Source organism: Manacus vitellinus, unplaced genomic scaffold, assembly GCF_001715985.3.
Source record: "Manacus vitellinus isolate BGI_N305 unplaced genomic scaffold, ASM171598v3 scaffold_10_pilon, whole genome shotgun sequence".
Classification (NCBI taxonomy): Eukaryota; Metazoa; Chordata; class Aves; order Passeriformes; family Pipridae; genus Manacus; species Manacus vitellinus.
The window spans coordinates 1,212,185-1,231,379 of NW_021938838.1; the positions used below are offsets into that span (position 1 = coordinate 1,212,185).

At 44.8% G+C, this 19,195-nt stretch overlaps 1 protein-coding gene across 3 annotated transcripts in view; it reads left to right on the plus strand.

Moving 5' to 3' along the window:
- The window catches only part of NUP93 (nucleoporin 93), a 71,442-nt gene that overhangs the window by 20,443 nt on the left and 31,804 nt on the right, over nt 1-19,195 (plus strand). Inside the window, exon 1 of one of the 3 annotated variants that reach the window (XM_018082657.2) lies at nt 8,397-8,549. The exons of the other annotated variants lie outside the window; for them this stretch is intronic. The gene's annotated coding sequence lies outside the window, so the exon portion shown is untranslated. Of the gene's footprint in view, nt 1-8,396; nt 8,550-19,195 lie in introns of those variants that run through there. 3 annotated transcript variants of the gene reach the window in all.

Sequence of the window (19,195 nt, forward strand, 5' to 3'; positions counted from 1 at the left end):
GACAGAGGGCAAACACATTAGTTGTGCTGGATGACTGAAGTTAAAGCAGCTGCATTACTGGATGTTCCTCCTGAGTTCTAAACATTGTGCATTTACTGCTTTTCATTAGTGAAATGTGTGTTTTGGAATCTTGTCTGCCCTCTTTGGGTGTCTTCTGGAAGGATGTTCTGCAGTAAGGCCTCTCCTAATGGACACATCTGAGCCTGTGAGATCTCTGGGGATAATTGGAGCCTCTTCTGGTCAGTGTTGGGAGAAAGGGGTAAATGATGTTTGGACTCTCCATTTCTCTTGAACACATAGGTTGTATGACATTAATTAGTCAGCAAAGTAATTTCACAGCAAAATTCTCTGACAAAATAGCACCCAAAACCTGCAGTATGATCTTGATGTGCTGAGTGGGTGCTGTTAAGTGCAGTGTCTGGTGATGTGTATCCAGGAACACACTGGTGAGCACACTCAGGTAGAAGGGCATAACCAGAAAAAATGACTTGCCCCTTTCAAACCAATGGAGCAGTGCAGCTGTCACATTGCTGCAGTGACTGTGGGGACAGGCACTCGGTGTCTGGGTGCCCACTAAGCCCTCTCTGTTCCTCTGGGGCTGGACAGAAAGTAAATTCTGCAGTAAACTTGGAATATTGGCTCTTGGGTAGCAGGAGCTCAAGAAGGATTAACAACACATTTTTGTTTACACCACTAATCAGTCTTTAGATGCTTTAGTCTTGGCCACTACTGATCTAGTGCATGTTTGAACTAATGACCTCTATTTGAAAGTCACTTTGTCCTTTTAATAGTTTTCTGAGTCAGCCTCTGTCCATTCCTGAGAGTCTCTTTATCTGTACACTTGAAAAGGTTGTTCTTTTTTTGTGAAAGACTAATCCCCATTTTGTATGGCTATGCACATTGCATTAAATGAAAGCTCCATGTATTCCCCTCACTTGCCTGCTATGAGTCCTTGCTTTTTCCCTAATCTAACAGTTTGTGCCTCAGTTTCAGTGGGCTTCTGTTACCTGCAGTTGTGCAGCTTTAGTTGGACAAACTGGGAGAAGGTGGTGGCCAGGGTCTCATCCCCTGCAGCCCATTGTTCCCAATCCTCCACCAAGTTTATGTTCTTGAGTTTGACTTTTCTCCAGGCATTTACTTTTACTGGAAACATCTGCCTAACCACAGCTAGCTGACTTTAAGACATGTAGCAGTGCCAGTCCTTCATCATCTTGGCTGAGCTCTCAGATTTGATCCCTCCCAGTTCTTTTCCTCCTAGCTCTTCCCGTTCTCTAGCTGTCTCAGTCCTCATCACTGTCTTTGCAAAGAACTACCGGGTAATAACTTGGAAGCAAGGGTGACATAAGTACTTTTCAAAATCAAAAAGATAAAGATACACAGAGGGAGGATCATTGGGAAAGGTGAAAGGCAAAGGAGTACATAAGAAATAATTATTGACTTCAGTCTTCTCCGTTTGAAATTCAGGTGAAACCTCTGTAGCTTTAAGATGTGGTGCATTTTGGAAGGGATTTAGGGTCGGGATAAGCTGTTTATACCTTTGTTGTCCTTTTTAGTCAAACTCAACAGATGGACACTTGCATTTCCTCTGCTGGAAGTTGTATCTGCAGTATTGTCTAATGTAAGATGACAAGGCAAGGAGGTTCAGGCAAAGAAATGAAGTGATAAAACTCCAAATGACTTTATTTGGTACACAAAGGACAGATTTTTGTTTGTCTTCCAATCCTGTCACTCCCGCATGGAAATGTTGCTGGGAGGAGACCTGGTGCTCTTAATACGTACAGCTTCTTAATCATCGTGCTGCTGACGATGATATTAAACAATTAACCAAGCAGACATGGCCAGCACATGCTCTGTGTGAGCCAGGGCTGGAGGAATTTCCTTTCCCAGTTGCTGGCTGTTCTGTGATCCCCTTGAACATTGTGTTTCCAGTCCTCCAGGAAAGGGAGAAGAGAACAAACCGTGTGTGACAGATGTTAGTCATGTCACTTAATGCAGGACTGGAAGGCACTTGGATATTACTGTAATGAGCACAGTAGAAAGACCTGAATAGAGTAGACCTGACTTGTAATTAAGCACGCCAAGATGCCAATACTGATTTCAGTTGTACTTTCACTATGAGAAATACAAGGATGGTTTGACAAGGCAGCCATGCACTGCTGTGGTTCATTTTAACCAGTGTGCTCGTGGGTGTTCGTTTCCCATGCTGGCCAGCAGTTCTAGTGCCACTTTCTTCAGAGCTGGCAGCTGTAATTAAAGGAAAAGCACCAGTTTAGCTTCTCTGCTGAGGAAAACCTAAAATGCTGTCTTCACCCTGCCTTTTCACTGCTGATTTCAGAACTGCATGGCATCCCATCCCAAGCAGACATCCCTGTGCATCTTGGGATTCAGCAGGTCTTCTTAGGCCCATTGCTAGTGTTTGTTGCCTCTTGGCACCTTGTGGTTTAATGAGGGAGCTGTCTGGATTCCTTTGGCAGAGAGCTGAGCAAATTGTTCTTCCTAAATGTTGGGGTGCTGCTGGAGGCCCATGCATTACATCCAACTTGCAGGATGGTCCCCATGCCTTTCAGAGGGACACCCTTTGGGGCAGCACTCATGGTTGTAAGGGGTGAATGAGCCTGTCTTCATCTGTGCACTGTTGGTGAGCAGGCTGGGAGCCATAGCTGCTTCTGGATATGTGTGCAGTCACACCCTGGGCTGGAAACATCTTCTGCTGCGTGATGTAAGGTGGGAAAGGATGGTTCTGAATCGGCAGGCAAGTTTCCATGATTGCATGGATTGAATTGCTGTGGAAATTGAGAATATGGGCTTGATTCTGCATGTGTCACTCTTCTTTCAGTGGCACAAGTCCGTGTATAATTGCTATAATAAAGGGGGCAAGGCAGAGCTTTCTTTTCTCAGACCATTCACAGCTGATAACATAACCCTGAAGCAACAAAGGTAAAAGCACAGAATTGTTTCTGCTTTCATACATGTGGATGTGCATTCCTGTGTGGTGCCTTTTGGCCTGTGTGTGTTGGGGAGTTTGGAGGCACTTTGTGAGCAGCAGGAGCACTGATAATTGCACTCTGGTTAATCATGGCAGAGGGCTCAGGATTGCTCCTGGTTGATGCTTTGCAGCTTCCAACGGAGTTAATAATTCATTGCTGGACTGTGTCAAAGCACACTCTCAAGTCAGGTTCCTCCGTGGAGGAGTCAGCCGAGATGAAAGCTGGGCTTAGTGTTTGACAGCCATTAACTTGGTGTAGGGCTCTAGGCAGTGGGAGGTTAACTTCCCCATCCCCTGCTTTCCTGTGTTTGGGAACGGGAGGGACGTGGGAATTCTGCTCCCTGTGAAGCTGTGTGAAGAAATGCAGTAGCTAGACAGAAGAATGCCAGAATGAGGGTGTGAATATCAGTGGCCATACGGTTCTGGTTCAATAGGCTGTGGGTCGAGAGGATTTGCTTGCCACTGACAGTTTGGTAAAAGAGCTATTTTACTACAGAGTTGAGTTGCTTTCCAACGTGCAGGGCCAAACCTCCCAGGGAGAGCGTGCTTTTACCACCAAGGGTTGAATTTGGTCGTGTTGGTGCTTACAGTCATCTGCAGGAGGGATTGACATGCAGGGTTTGTACATAAAAAAAAAGGGTTAGCAATCTGAATTAAAAATTAACACATTCTCTGCATAATTACAGACTTACAGCCCGCTAATGCTGTACAAAAGAGGGCTTTCCAGACAGAGCTTAATGGCCCCAAAGCAGAGCCATCACTTCTTTCCCCCCTTCCTTTTAAAGTAGCATTGGCATATTTAAAACACTCCTCAAATTCTACTGCAAAATAGCTGTTTGGCTTCCAGTTGTGGTTTTTGGTGGTGTGGGTTTTTTTTAAGGTGATTATTCTTTTCAATGCTAAAGATGGAAAGTGGTTTGCATATTCATGGCACATTATAATTTTGAAAATAATCTCCTAGTGGATATTTAACAATGGCTTTGGGTAAATGGACACTTGTTGCGCTTTGTTTAAACGATTACATCTCAATTATCGCTTGATGGTGAGAGCATGGGTAATACCCTTGGTTCTTTGTTAAGCAGGCTCTAATTAAAACTGGTTCCTGCACTTGCCTCTTGGATAAATATGGACGGGAGGTAGTTCAGTGACACTCTGTCAAATTGCCGAATTGAGTGCAAGTTCCCCATTCATCCTGACAAATGATACCACTAATTGGGGTGTGGATGGCAGGAACAGCACTGCCAGTGTTGGTGCTAATCCTCTCTGCTTGGCTGGGCTTCCCCCACCTCTCCCCTGCCTGGGACCATCACTCTTGTAGTTTTACAGGATTTGTGTTTCTCTTTCCCCTGCATCCGCCTGGTCACACAAAGCACTGCTCCTGGATCAGTGCTCTCAGGGCTGTTTCCCACTCACTGTCTTTACATCCTGCCTCTTGGTTGGTGCAAATTTAGTTCCAGAAAGCTGTGTTGAAACTCAGCTCTCCTTTGAGCTCTGTAATAAGCTGGCAACTCTGTCTGGCTGTGTTGGTGATTTTTTCTCTGCAAAAGGATAGCTGTCTGTGATGATGGTACAGGTGTTACTGGAGGTGGTCACTTCCCACTTTTAGTTTTTGCTTTGATTATGAATGGCTCCTATTCTCTTAATCCATGAAAGTTAACCCTTTGCCACAAAGCCCAAATTCCATGCTAGGTAGGCCAGTAGCATCATAATACACTCAACCCACCTGACTTTTTGCTCTTCACTGTTTGCGTAGGAATGTAACTGTATTGATGTGAAAGTGCTAGCCTGGATTTTCTTCCTCTTCTCTTCATCACAGTCTGCTTGGCACAAACTCCTGAACTCTCTGGCTCTTCTTTCTGCATCCCTCTGAAGGGGGAGGATGAGTGTGCAGAGCTGAAGGCAGAGGCAGCGTGCTGGGTGTGACAGCCTTGCTTCTGGAGAGAGACCCTGCCTGTCATTAATGCTGGATAATCACCCTGCCAGCCTTGCAGAGAGGGCAGCAGTGAATGCTTTCAGGCACTCTCCAGACCCAGTATGACAGTGCAGTATTTGCTGCTGCTGCTACAGTGCTGGGTTAAGCAGAGAAGAAAAGATTTTTGGGAAGGAGCACTACCTATCACTTATAACTCGCTGCCAGTGATGCCCCTCAGTTTTGCTGGCTAATGGCAGGCATTGAAGCTGTAGGACTTCAAAAAGGAGCTAATACAGGAGCAGAGCTAGCTAGGGATGCTGTTCCTAATCTCCCCCTTAACCCTGTCCAGTGCAAGACTGAAAAGAAAGCAGTGATGGCAGACTACTAGCACGTTTCAGGGGTTAGGGTTTGGGGGTTTTTTTAAGGTAGGGGTGTTTGCATCTCTTGATTTTTGCCGTCATGGTAGAAGGAATCTCATTCACTCCAGAGATGCAGCTGTACCTGACAAGGTAGGAGATCCTTGTGGACACGCAGAGATGGAGTGAGGGAATGATCCTGACACAGAGAAGGATATTCTTATTCCAACAGCTTCTGCATTCTCTTTGCTTCATCATTCTCTTAGAGATATGATGCTTTCTACTGTAAAGGAAGATTTCTATGGTTTTCCTGAGCTGTGGCCCAGCAGCCCTGAACAGTAGTTTTCCCCCTTCTCCTCCCAGAGTCACATCAGAGTGCAGAAGTGATTGATGCGTGAGCTGACTGAACGCTCCACTAAATTGATTGCCAGTGAAGAACAGATAGCAGTTCCGACATCTTAGCTGGGTTACCACTCGGGGCTGTTTACACTAACAGCCATTTGGGGTGAGGACTTTCTGCTCATATCCCTCAAAGCTGTTGCTTTAAGAAATCCGTAGGTAAGGGGAGGCAGTGCTGTGCTGAGCCACACTGGGAAGGCTTTCCCTGGCAATGCAATATGTAAAACAAAGTATATGTATCTAATTGTGCTGGTCCATAATGCGTAGTTCTGCAGTTGAGAGTAGCTTCTGCAGTAACATTACATGGCCAGAAAATAATAGAGAATGTCTGCTGATAAAAGCATCATCTATAAAGTTGTGGCTAGCAGCTCCAGATGGATAGTTGTGCTCCTGAAATCCCTGGCTAGGCTGCAGCCTGTCCTAAAGAGCCGACTGTCTCTCCAGGTACCTTTACCTGTTTCAGGGTTTGGCTAGAAAGCAAAAACTCTGTGTGGCCTCTGTGCTCCTGGCTCTGCACCACTAGTGGGTTATGCAAAGTAGAGGTAAGCAGGGGGAGAAGGCATCCAGAAGCAGAGCAGTGTGTGTGAGGTGAGCGGCAGGTGACCGAGGTGAGCGCGGCAGCAGGGACGGTGCCAGGCGTGGATGCTCAGAAATGCAGGAGGAATGCCAGAGTTAAATTATCCCTGCAAATGCATTACCCTTCCTCTCCCAGAAGGGACTTGGCCTGCACTGTGGGGTGTAGCTGGTCTCGATCAGTGGTTTTCCCTGCAATGCAACTGACTGCAGTTTGCCACTAAGAACATGGGATTTGGACCTGTCTTATCCACTCCTGAGGTGCCTGGTAGGAGGATTCAGATATTCGGTACCGTGTTCATGTGGTCACAAGCAGGGAGGGTTTGCTCCTTGCAGTGGTTTGAGAAAAACCATCCCTAGGATCAAGTTTGCTAGTTTCAAAGCCAAAATACATTTTATTTAAAAAATGGCTCTGCCACTTGTGAGACTTTGACTTGTGCAAAGTGCACAGTGATGCCTTTGAGGTAGGTGAGACTGAACCACAGAGCACCTTCTACAGACTTAACCCTGTTGATGGGAATTGCTCCCAAACTGAGTACAATGTTAATTCAAAGACTCATTTTTTTTCTCTATATAAAGTATCCTGCACCATATTTACTGATACTTCATGTCCAAGAGATACCCCTGCAGTGTTGTTTTAATTAAAACAGAAATGGAAATAATGAATTGGTGGTATTGGTGGTGATTCTGCAGATACCTCGGTGTTCAAGCACAGTAAAACACTCTCCTGATAGCTTTTTGTCCTTCATTAAATTATACGTAGACATCCCAAGTCTGGATTTTTTTGTGTGTCTGTGTTTGCAAATATGAGACGTGCATTTTGTGAGCAGAGTTACTGAACTGTGAAATGCAGTACTGTTGCAGCAGGGCTGTTGTTCTGGAATTTAAGAAGAACTGAATTTGGGAGTGTCACCAGCAGTTTGCAGATGGGAGCTGGGTTGGCACCATGGGTTAAATGTGCACTTGGGACTTGTGGCAGTAACTTCCCAATAGTGTTAGACACACGTTTTGTGGAATGCTTCTCCGTGGTTTTACACTCTGCATATTAGAAAATGCATTCCTTATTCCTTTGGTGCTTCTAATTTTTTTTCTTTAAGATGGGGGTGGTCTGTTTCTCGATTTTTCCGTGGCTTTCTGCACTGTAATGATGGCACCATCACCTGACTGCTGGAATACACTGGCCTGACTTTAATCATCGGGTGACTGGCTCTTAGCATGGTTTCATCTCTGCTGTTTTACATCTCCTCTTGTAATTGCACGATTGCTTGCAGCATTGTTTTTCTATTGGTGACACTGAAAGGCACAGGCTAGTATTTATGTAACCTTATACTTTTTTGTTTGATGTTTGAAGTGTAGGTGAAGAAGTGGTATTTTACAAATCCTCGTTATTTGAATGTGAGCAGCATATTTTCACCCCTCACGTGCAGTCATTTTATTTTCGCCCCTCTTGTGCAATATTTGTAAGACAAGGTTATGTATACACACATTCTTAAGTATGGCATGGAGGAAGTAGGTTGAGCCTGTATGAATAACAGGGCTGCATTTCTGTAGTGCTGACAGTTTCATTGATGGATATAGGCTTACAGTTAAATAACCTGTTCAAAGCTACAAGAGTGATGTTTAATGTAAATAGGATCTCAGTCTTTTAACTGCTAAACAACCAAACCCAGCAAAACAATGGAGAATCAAAGCTCCCCTTTAAAGAACATCAACACCAATTAATATGCAGTAAAATTATATGCCTGTACAAGTTGTACCAACAGCTCTGCAGGTCTAAAATGGCAGGAGCTTTCTGTTGCTGTATAAAAATCAAACTACCATTTATTTCAGCCTCATGGTATGTGCAAATTCATGCAGCTCAGTTAAGGGAATAGCTTCACAACTGGTGTTACAATCTGTGGCTGGAGTGCTGCATCACAATGCAGCAAATGCATTTTCCACATTAACCAAACATGACAGCTGAAACGATTATTAACCATGCAATATGTCGGAAGTCATCAAAAATTCACATCAGAGTAATTGCAGTGGCTCGGGGAAAAAAAATAGTAGCATCTCTCTCCTCTTGCCTTCCTGCCGCCTCACCCCCTCCTAATTCCTACATGGTACAGTCCGTTAACAATAAAATATCCTTCTGTAACCTATAAACTGTTACTCCCATCAGTTACTGGTTTCAGACTGATGCTTTCCCTAGAATTTGAATAAAGCACCACTGGAAAAAAATATATAGATGCTTTGCAGGCAGTGGTGTTCAGCCGTGGAAAGCAGCTGCTTTCTTATTGTCTTGCTGGACTCTTGACTGTCTCAGCCATTTCAGGACTTGCAGGTTTGATTTTTCTTTTTTTTTTTTTTTTTTTTTTTTTTAAGATGAGAAAACTTGAACATTAATAGAGATACAGCTGTGTAAGCCTTAATACCAGGCAGCTGAAGTGTGGCAGTTACAGCCAGCATTAACAGGTTTGTAACTCCTCAGTACTGAGATCTACAGGTAGGAATGTCTGTCTTTTAAAATATATAAAATGAAGGTAAAAAGCTCGCTTTGATGAGAGAGTTTTCCTTCAGGTGTCTTCTATGGCGGTTTTTCTTTGTGCTGTTGCTGCAGGTTGTTTAAATTTGTAGGTGAGTAATAAAAGAGAACAGGTGGGTAGTTTTGGAGAAATGGTCCTTTGCTCTCAGAAAAGAAACCTGGAGGTCTGTGCCTTTACCTTCCAATGTTCTTTGCTCGAGCAGCTGTTGGGTGGGGCAGTCCAGCGTCTGCTTTGGGTTTCATTTGTGTTGTGTTTTAAAGACCCTCTTGACATTGCTGACTTTGCTTTTCATTTAAGCAGAAATACAGTAGCATAACTTTCTGAATGCCTTTATGCCTCTTTTTTCTTCCCTAGGCTATGAAAAGTCTATGGAAGTATTTTAAACAAAAAATAAAGATGCTACTTGATTATATGGGGTTTTTTACCTCTTGATTTTCATTGTCGTGCAAAGATACTGGTCCACTCTGTTTCCCCTGTTCTTACAGATGCAGTTATGATTTATTTAGAAGACACACTAAACTTTCTTTAATTTTATTTTGAAGTAAGGATTTCAAATATGGGATGAAAATAGGAAAATGTTTTTACTCTTACAAAGTAAATGAAGACAGAGATTTGCTTTTTTTGTTAGTTTCTTGACTGAGGTGGTGAAGTATATTTGCTTAGTCAACTGGAGTTTGCAGCCTAGATCCCACCTCTCTTTGAAGTGAATAGGATACATTATGAAAGGGGTTAAGCCAGTAAAATCATAGTCAAGGAAAGCAGTCAGGGAATTAACATTTATCTAAATGTGGTGGCCGTGACTAGCTGGGTGGGTGGCAGCTGATTTAATACTCTCAGATCTGAGGACTCAGAGGCTGCATGCAAACTGGCAGTTCTGCCTGCCTTTGGTATTGGGACAAAAGTAGAGAGGGTGGGCTGCTTTTTCTCCTTTCCTTTCAATTCTATTTTTCTGTATGGAAAACAGCAGTTTAATAAACCGTGCTGTGCCGGGATGGCACCTGGGTTCTTGCAGCAGAGGGTGATTTGCCTCCTTTGGGGCTCCCTCCCCAGGTATTAAGGTGCCCAATTGCCATGTTCTGCACTTCCTATTGTCAACTGAGAAATGCTCAGAAGGGGAGACACAGAACAGAGGCATAGCACGGCCAAAAAGTTGTCTCTCTTCAACCAGATTACCTGTGCAAAGGGAGGGGGTCTTGCCACAAAAGCAGCTCAGCAAGAAATCACGTAAAGGACAATGAAATGTGTGGTTTGCATGTGTAAAAAGATGGAGGAAGCCACCCCATCCCCACTGACCCTGTGTGGGAGACAGCTCAGTTATCCTTGCAGTTGGTACAGTGTGGCAAATTATTTTCCTTTGTCTGAAGTGGGTGGGAGACAGAGTTCAACTAAGCTCCATAAATTAATGTATGGGAAAATGACTGAGGCACCGCAATGAATAATTAGCTGTAGGTCTCTTATGGCAGGGTTTGCCCTGATATCTGTTGGCAGCATCTGGACTTGACATTTCATTTACATTGAAGTCCGAAGGCTCGTGTGCCTTGTTAATGCAAAGCACAAATAAAGGCATGCACTGCTAGACAGTTCCTTAGCCAGGGTGGAGTAGAGCCGGGGGAGAAAAATGGAAACCCATTGTCTCTGGTGTATCCTCAGCACACCGGTCTCGTGCCCCAAGTCTGGAAAGTTTAAACCTTAGGTTTATTGCACAATAAGAGAGAAATAAGCTGAGAAAGGGTAAAGTATTTGTGGTAACATATCATTTATTGCAGCTGAGAATTTTAATACATGCCTTTCTCTCTGAGCTTTATAATGTCTAACATTTTTAAGTATACATTCTGTAATTATTACAGGCATATTCCAGACTTCTGTTTCTTAGTTTAATGATCTGTAATTAATAATTCATAGGTAATTTAAATAATTAACTTTGTGAAATGTATCAGTAATGTAGAAAGGAAAGACCATTTCTAAAGACCATCGGCATGTTTAAATTGAGGATTTAAAGAAATCATGACATGTATGAACTCCAAATTGCTTGCTTTCACTGTCAGTAAAATATTTATCTTTATTCCAAGGGACACGCTGCCATGTTGAAAATATCTGTTAGGTGAACAAAGTGTAGCTATGATTTATTTACAAATACTGGAAAAGAATGGGCTAGCTAATGTGGGCTTATTTTTTTAACCTTGGGTGGATGATTTTGCCAAATCATCTCATGTTATTTAGGAGGTCTGAACTTGGAATTTGCACATTTTCTTGACGTGCCAGTGTGTATTTAAAAAAAAAATATTCTTCACATTACAGTGCATGTAATCTTGGCCCTTTCTTTGTAGCATTAGTCGCCATCAGCGAAATAAAGTAAATTTAACTTGGGAAAGGTTTTCTTTCCCTGTGTGGGTTTTTTCCAAGGAGACTTCAAAATGCAACAGAAATGTTTCGGGGAAACCCCTTTGTGGAGGTGCAGCGCTGGGGAGAGCCACCTATGCCGGGTTTAGGATTTGCATCCTGGTGTGACTGGGTTGTCGCAGTCCCGGTGCTGACAGGGGTTTGATGTCTCTGAACCAGGCGTTGTCCCTCGGAGGCAGCGAGTGTTCTCTGCGTGCCTCGCTCTGCCTGAGACGCAGATGGAGGCTGGAAGATGTCGCTTGGCTTTTCTTTTCACCGGAGCAGAAGGATAACTGTGCTCCTGAGGAACGTTCAGGAAGGCAGTACACAGGCTTTCAGCTCTGGGATGGGGGCACGGCAGCCGAAATCCTTCTGCTTGAGTCAGCCTGAGAACAGGGAGAGTGTCAGGCTCAGCGCTGCCAGGCTCGCTGCCTGCATCCAGAGGAGGTAAAGAAAACCAATTTTTTTCGTTACTGTTTTTTTACATACAATTTCAGAATAACTCAAAGGCATTTAACTGTTTCTGCGCATCTGAAATTGTGAAGGAAGAGGTGTGCAACTATCACTCATGTTTTGGTTCCCAAACAATCCTTAGAGCATCCCTGTTTCCCACAAGCAGCAAGGTTACGTGCTCCCAGTCAGACAGGCAGAGGGATAAAGCACTTACCAGGGGTGGGGGAGACCAAAGGACTGCACTAAAATTCTCAGAAGTGGGTTAGAGGAGGGGCTGGGTGTTAAAGAGTCTCCGGTTTGTTTAATAATTTGCCCCTCTTGCTGGTGATCCATCAGAAATGTGTCATTTCGGGATGGGAAATACTTCATGGACTGATAGAGGTGGCAGTTTGGCTTTCGAATACGATCCTGAGAAATGAATTTTCTGCTGCCAGGTTGTTTGGGTTATTGTGGCTGCCTATATGTCGATGCTAATGTACAATTAGTCCAGCAGCAGACACTGCAAGCTTGTCAGTGCCTCCTTTATGCCTTTTGCTTTTCTTTTCAAACTACTCCCTTATTAGCTAGTGTTTTCTGTGGGGTTCAGGGGGAAGACTATCCTCCTGTAACAGGGCTGGACACTCGTCTTTCCTCAGTTTTATCAGTTTTTCGTGTGGTGCTGGTGGATTTCCAGGGGCTGGTCTCTCAGCTCACACCATCTCAGGAGACTCCTGGCCGGCTCTGGCTGCAGTGGGACTGAGGTGTGGTCTGCAAGGGCAACTGTGCCCCGGCCCTGCCCTGCCAGGCGAGGACGTGACACAGGCACAAATGCAACGTGCAGATTTTGTTTGTCACTGGGGTTTTTGAGCGTGGTTTCCTCTCAGAAGGGGAGAGCGCGCAGCCACTTCTCGAGGAGCTGTGGAGGAACCACGGTGCTAAAATGGCAGCGAAAGGAGCAAGAAAATGGCGTCATCAGTGAAATTAGTTTGGATGGCTTGATTTGAGGGCGGCCTGCCTGGTGCGAGGATGTTTTCAGCAAGAGGTATTACATTACAGCCTCGGTTATGACTGTACAATGAAGATAAAGATACTGAGTCATTTAACTCTGTAGGTTTTTTTCACAGTATTTCCTTAAAAAGCACGATACCAGAGAGGCGGATATAAGAGCTTCTTTCAGTAGATGATCAGAAATTATCTTTGTTTACATGCCATAAATATTTTTAATGTAGGGTTGCATCGTGGATCTCAAACCTGTTGGAATTACCTCATAATTTCATTTGTTTTAAATAAATTCAAAAAAAGAGGCAAAGCCCTGAGTTTTGCTCTGATTGTGGATCTCTCGATGTGTTTGTGATTTCTGTAGGGTTGTATTTTTTAATCACGATGCTGTTGAGAGGATGTGTGTAGCTCAGAGACTGTAGCCGCTCGTCAGAGCGCTGAGCAAAGCTCCACGCTAAGGGCATCCCCCTGCATTTAAAAAATGTTGAGGCAAACAGGTAGCCATGTATTTGGAAATGTGATGAATGAGCTCAGATTTCAGACTGTGTGGTCCATTCGCTCTGTGCTGATGGTGAAATGCTGGTGCCAAAGGAGATGGGCTTCCTGTGGGTCCTGCTGGCCCAATGTGTGTGGAGAGCTTGCCTCCCTTGAGAAGGTGTATTCCAAATGAGGTAGCATTGGGTTCAGTTGTCTTTGTGACACTTCATTGAGACAAACCCAGACTCTGTCTGAGACGCTTTCAGGTGGGATGTACCAGTGTCAGCCCGCTGGATGAGCTCCTTTTGGTAGCTCTTGAGGAACGTTTCCTACTGCCATAGTTGGCAGGCAAGAGTCTGTCCACCTTCTTTTTCTGGTTCAGATATATTTTTTCATTGTTCTTCCTTCTGTTCTTTGCATGACCTCTAAGCAGGTTGGGGTTATTCAAGACTTTGTATTTTGCACATATCTCCATGGTGCTTTTTAGCTTGGTAGGACCTGGGATTCTTGTTGAACCACTCCCAGTTGTATTGTAGAGAGAAAGAAAATGAGAACATGCCTGGGGAGAAAGAGAGGATCACTAGAGAAGGCAGCGCTGTTGCTTACACTACTTTTGTGTTGAATTAACAATTGCTGTCAAAAATGATCTGTGCAGTGGAGGCTGATAGTTGTATGTGAAAGAGAATCTCATTCTGAGCAACTTTGCTGTAAAATTTTAGATTAAAAAAGGTATTATCTTAGTTTTATGCCATTAAAGTGTTTGTGCCTCTGAAAAAAGCCTACTAAACCCTCTTCTAACAGCATTCCCATGCACTGTGCAGCCCGACATGACACGGCAACGATTTGTAGAGCCTGAGAATGAGAGACTGATCTGTGTAATTGAAGTTATTTTCATTTCACTCTGATGGAGGGGAAAGACACAACAAATAGTATGGATAATTACTAATATTTTAATAATTAGGTACACTGTGTAAGCAATATATAAATTATACATATTGTGATGGTTGATATGCCGTGGTGTTTTTTAGAACAGCGTCCCACTTCACTCGTTTTAATCATTCCGCTCGGATTTTTTAGATCTTGCCAATCTGACATATTTTGTAAAATCTTAAAATACATAGGAACACTGCAGTGAATTTCCATGTTATGTTAGGAGTTAAGCTACTTGTAAGTACAATTTTAAGTGAAATATTGAAATCTCATAGTGCATGACAACCTGAACTTGCTGAGCATCCTATGTTGAATTAGAAGAAACTAAAGCTGAGCGGAGTTGTGTTTCGTGCCCACAGCGATGATCTCCATTTATATGCACAACAAGCAGTGCCACATAGGAGAGAGTTCCATTTTTGGGGCTGCTGAGGCACAATACTCCAACAGGAAATCCGAGCAGTGGTATTTTTCTAGACCTTTCCAGTGTGACAAAGCTGTGCTCCCGGTATGTTTCATGGTAAGTGCTTCTGTTCACTGCAGACACCTTGCGCTCTCCTGGATGGCCTCGTGCTGCAGATGTGTCTGGGAGGACTGCGGTTGGGTGTGGGAGGTGGTGGTGTCTCTCAGTGCTGGGGATGGTTTGGTATTAACTGATGGTTTGGGATTAGCCTTCTGCACTTGATGGATGCTGTCCTGGCTGACGAGGGAGCCGAGAGGTATTTGTATTTCTTCCCTCCGAGCCTGTATGTCTAAGGAACGCATTTCCAGTGTTCACTTGCCAGATCCAAACAGGCCCAGCAAGAGTCAAAGAGCGTGCACCATCTGCCCCTGCTTCTGTTAGAGCTGAGCTGTGATTTCCCGAGGAGTGCTTCTTTCGGCAGTTTGAGTTTCTCCTGTCACGGCTAGAAGGAATAATGATATTTATCCAACACAGTAAAATCCAATGTTCCTGGATACGGTCTGAAGATTACTGTGAAAACTGCATGAGTCTCACAGATCAAACAGTCTAAAACAGTAAAATAATACGAAAAAATGTACTAGATTTTTGAATTGCCGGCGCTAGCCTGTGGGGGAGACCACTTTGTAAATATTTGCCTAAAGCTCACTCTGCGACACGGATTAAAGGCTGTGTTCAAACCTGGGCACTACATCAACAGCATGCTGATGGTGGGGCAGGGAAGCCCCGTTCCCACCCCAGGACTTGTCTCTGGCAAAGGGTGCTGCTGTGCATCTTCCGCAGCGCACGGAGCCCGTGGAAGAGGCTCATGGGCAAACGGAGGTGCCCCTTTCTGTTCTGCACCACGTGTGCTGCCCACCAGGCTGCACCACGGAATGCATCGATGCCTGCTGCTGCTGGGGCCAGGTCCAGGTTACTGGTTCTCCAGCAGGAAAGGAGACAGCATTGCAGCTCTGCAAAATTTGATTTTGCTGGAGCGGAAAGCCGCTTAAAAAACCCCTGAAGTAACCTTTAAAATTGTTGCTAGTCATGAAATGGAGCAGAGAGGAGGTCGTGCTTTGTATATTTTAATGACTTGCTGCCAATCAAGTGCTATCTGCTTGCAGGGTGGGGAAGAACTCTCCTAACTTGGCTCTCAAACCAATTGAACACGAGTGTTGGCTACAAGCGTGGAGCACAGTCATGGTGCTTGGGGGAATGTGATTCAAGGGAGGTAGCAGGGCAGCATATCTGCCCCAAGCCCAGTGTTTGGCTGTATTAGCAGGATTTTTTGTTCACCTACATGTTTTTACTTCTTCAACTCCAACATGGCTGTCGCTTTGAAAGTCTCTGATACAACAACTGGCTCTTGGGTCTTAGCAAACTGCAAACCCTTCTGCTTTTTTCCCTGCTTCTTCTCCTGTTCAGTCAACAGTGAATTAAAAATGCTTCAGGATTTCCCACTCTAAACGTGATGGTAAGGAAGCTGAGAAATGCACATTGTAGTTTGACAAGTGCAGCTGTCTTAGGCTGGGGAAATTTTGTATTGCTAAATCCTTAAACTGAGCAATGTACACAGCTACGGGATGAGCCTCGTCAGACCGTTCCTTCCAGCTCACCTCTGTGTCTATGTACAGTCATTCAACCCTTGTCTCTCAGGTAGCTTGAAGTGACTTGACTGAACCTGACTGAACCCTTCCTTGGGGTCTCTTCTTCTCTGGGGATTTCTGCACTCGGGCCCTCAGTCTGCTTTGGCCCCGTAGCAGTTTTGCCGTATGAAGTTCTCCAAGGAGAAAGCCAATTTCACAAATGTCCTTGGCTGGTTGTGCTTGGTAGCTGATCTTTGGGCAGCTGCCTTGATGCTTTGGAGGACACAGCACTGCACTGGCCAAGGTCTATAGGGAAGCTGCTTATCTGCGTGGCTTTAGCAAAAACTGATGCTTTTTGCAAAACAAATCCTGAGGAGACCTGTGGAAGCTTCCAAGAGGCACCGGTGTCATGTATGCAAAGGAAGAGTGAATGGAGAAAAACACTACCCGTGCCACCCTGGCATGTCCCCGTCCTCAGGAATGCAACAGTTGGCCACCCCATGGCTTATGGGCCCTTTGGCCAATCTATTTAAAGCCAGCCAGCAAGCACTGATGCTTGTGTCAGCACAAACAATAATTTGTATTAAAAAAGCAATAATACCTAGTAAGGTCTATTATTGTGGCAGTGGGTTCCAGGTAACTTTGCTTCATTTTCTGGTTCCAGGAGGGCTGTGCCAGGGTGCACCACCTCAAGACATGTCTACATTTGCAGTAGAATTATATTTAACAATTTTTTTCTTAAAATTACTAGCAGAGAAAATAAATTCAGGTGCTTCACCTGGAGCTACTATGCCCAAACCTTCGCTGAAGGGTGATTTTTGTTTACCATCCCTGCTGGATTCATTGGATCTCCAGGAAATCCAGCACTTGGAAATATTTTAATTGAAGAGCAATTGACTTGAAATGGCCCCAGATTGCTCATTTCATTTTCTTCTTTCTTTCTCTGCCAGTGAAAAAGTAACCATTGCTGTCAACATCCAAGGCCTCAGTATACTATTTGGCAACATTCGCCTTCTCTTGACAGCTTGAATACCAAGATCAAGTATTAAAAGTATGGCCTGGCTGATGAAAGTAATTAAGAGACTTCTCTCAGCCAGGAGAGTTTACTAACCTCATTTACTGCGGTAAATGGAGGAGACTTTCAGTCTCCTGTCATAAAGGGACCCTTTTTGTGTGGGTGCCCTTTCATACAGATAATGAATTACTGGAACACTTTTCTTGCTGGAATTCAGGCTGGAGCAAGGCAGGTGTCGGTTCCTGTCAGATCAATCTGTGTCAGTGGTTGTCTGAGAGGAGAAATAAGAGTGCAGCAAGGAGGGAGATGAGAACAGGGAGGTGGCACAGGCTCCAGGGGGGTATGCAGACATCTGCCCTTCCACTGGTGGGGCCTCTTCTGCAAACCATCCTTGAGCAAGGCAGAGTGGGGCTGGATTTCAGCAGAAATGGGAGCATGTGAGAAGATCAGCCTGGAATTCAAGGTGTAAGAGATCCAAGAGGATCTGCAACGTGCTTGGGAAGGATGCTGTGAGTCAGTAGACATGTAAGAGTAGGCAGGACTAACTGAAAACGGGAACCTGAAGGTGGGAGAGTGAGTGCATTTCTATGCCTGTGTCCCTGTTTTGCAAACAGCATCGCATCGGATATTGTACAAATGGCGTGTGGGAAACATTCGGCAGCGAGTTTTGCTGAGAATTGGTGATGGAGAAGACTTGTGCTGCTTCCCTTCTGAACTAAACACAGGAAGGATGCGTGGGAGTCCCACAGTAACAGAGGAAAATCAAAAGCCACTCAGTAAAGGAGGGCACAGTGATGTGATATGAGGGCTCTGTGAGCTTTGTGAGTAAACCTTCATTTTAATTTTCAAGCAAAATCCAGGCTACGTTGGGAACCCTGTGAGGGCAGAGCTTGTGCACGGGGAACTGCAAGGTGGGGTTTTCGCCTCTGAGGTTTCAGCGATGCTCGTGGTGGCTGTTCCTGTCTTTGTCATCTGCCGCCGCAAAATAGCCTTTTGTCTTGTGACAATAATCTCTGTTCTCTCCTCGCTGGATGCCCAGTGTGCCTCATTACTCTCTGTGCAGGCAGGAGCATCTCCCCTGAGAGGGCAGCTCCTGCCAGCTGGGCCGTGTGCTCCCCGTGCGTGCTGAGCTGCGCCGCCCTACCCTTGGTACAGCCTGCGAGCGTTCGTGGCAAAGTCAGACCTCACCTCTGGCACTGTGGAAAGCTTTTAGGGCAGATGTAACTGGTGAGCACAACCTGCACCACTCCCAGCCCAGACTTCTTAAGACATATGTGAACCCTTAAAGTTGTGGCCTGGGGTTTTTGAGGACCAAAACTCTCTAAGGTAAAGCACATCTCTTCTGTCTTTCTGCCCATCCGTGTTCCAGAGCTCTGCTTTTTCATACAGCAGAGGTACACTTGTGTGCATTTATGCATGTCCATGAAATCTCCATGTCCAGTGACCACAGTGTAGAGCACCACTAGGTGGCAATACAATAAACCCGGGGAATCCAGCAGCCAGACCCCCCTCACTTTCTTAACGAGTGAAATTCTGGCCACCGAAGCCTGGAGTGACACCCCCAGGAGCTCGTTTGGCCTAACTAAGCAGAAGCAGTCTCATGAGCAGTAACAGGAGTTACTGAAACACCCTCTTCTGAGGTTTAACAATTAGCCTGTAATTAACTGAAGCAGCAATTGTCATGCTACAGTCATAATGTTTAGCACAAGACACAGGGCAACCTTTTTAAAATGTGCCTCTCCTCAGTGAGGCATTACAGATATTATTTGGAATGTGTGAGGATTTTCTTTTGCTAAAAGAGTAGTTTTTGAGATTGAAAAAGACAATTATCATCCTCTAATTGGCATTCAGTGTAATGTAATCCCTTAAATGGACCCAGTGAACTCTCTGGGAGCTGGGTGGTTTCATTAAAATACTCAGCCTGGATTTACTGACATCAAGGGAAGTTCAAGCACGTCTTAAATTACTCTGTTGATTGTTATCATTGCTGTGTACATTTCTGGGCAGGCACCTGCTCAGCTCAGGGCACACATCCCTCCAAGGACAGAGGGGAAACCAAGGGCAATAAAGGTAGGACTCATCTCTTGGGGCTTTCAGGAGCCCAGTGCTCACAGGATGAGCAGGGAGCCAGGCATCCAGGATCTCTGCAAGCTCCCACTGCCCATTGCATCCAGAAAGCCACAGGTC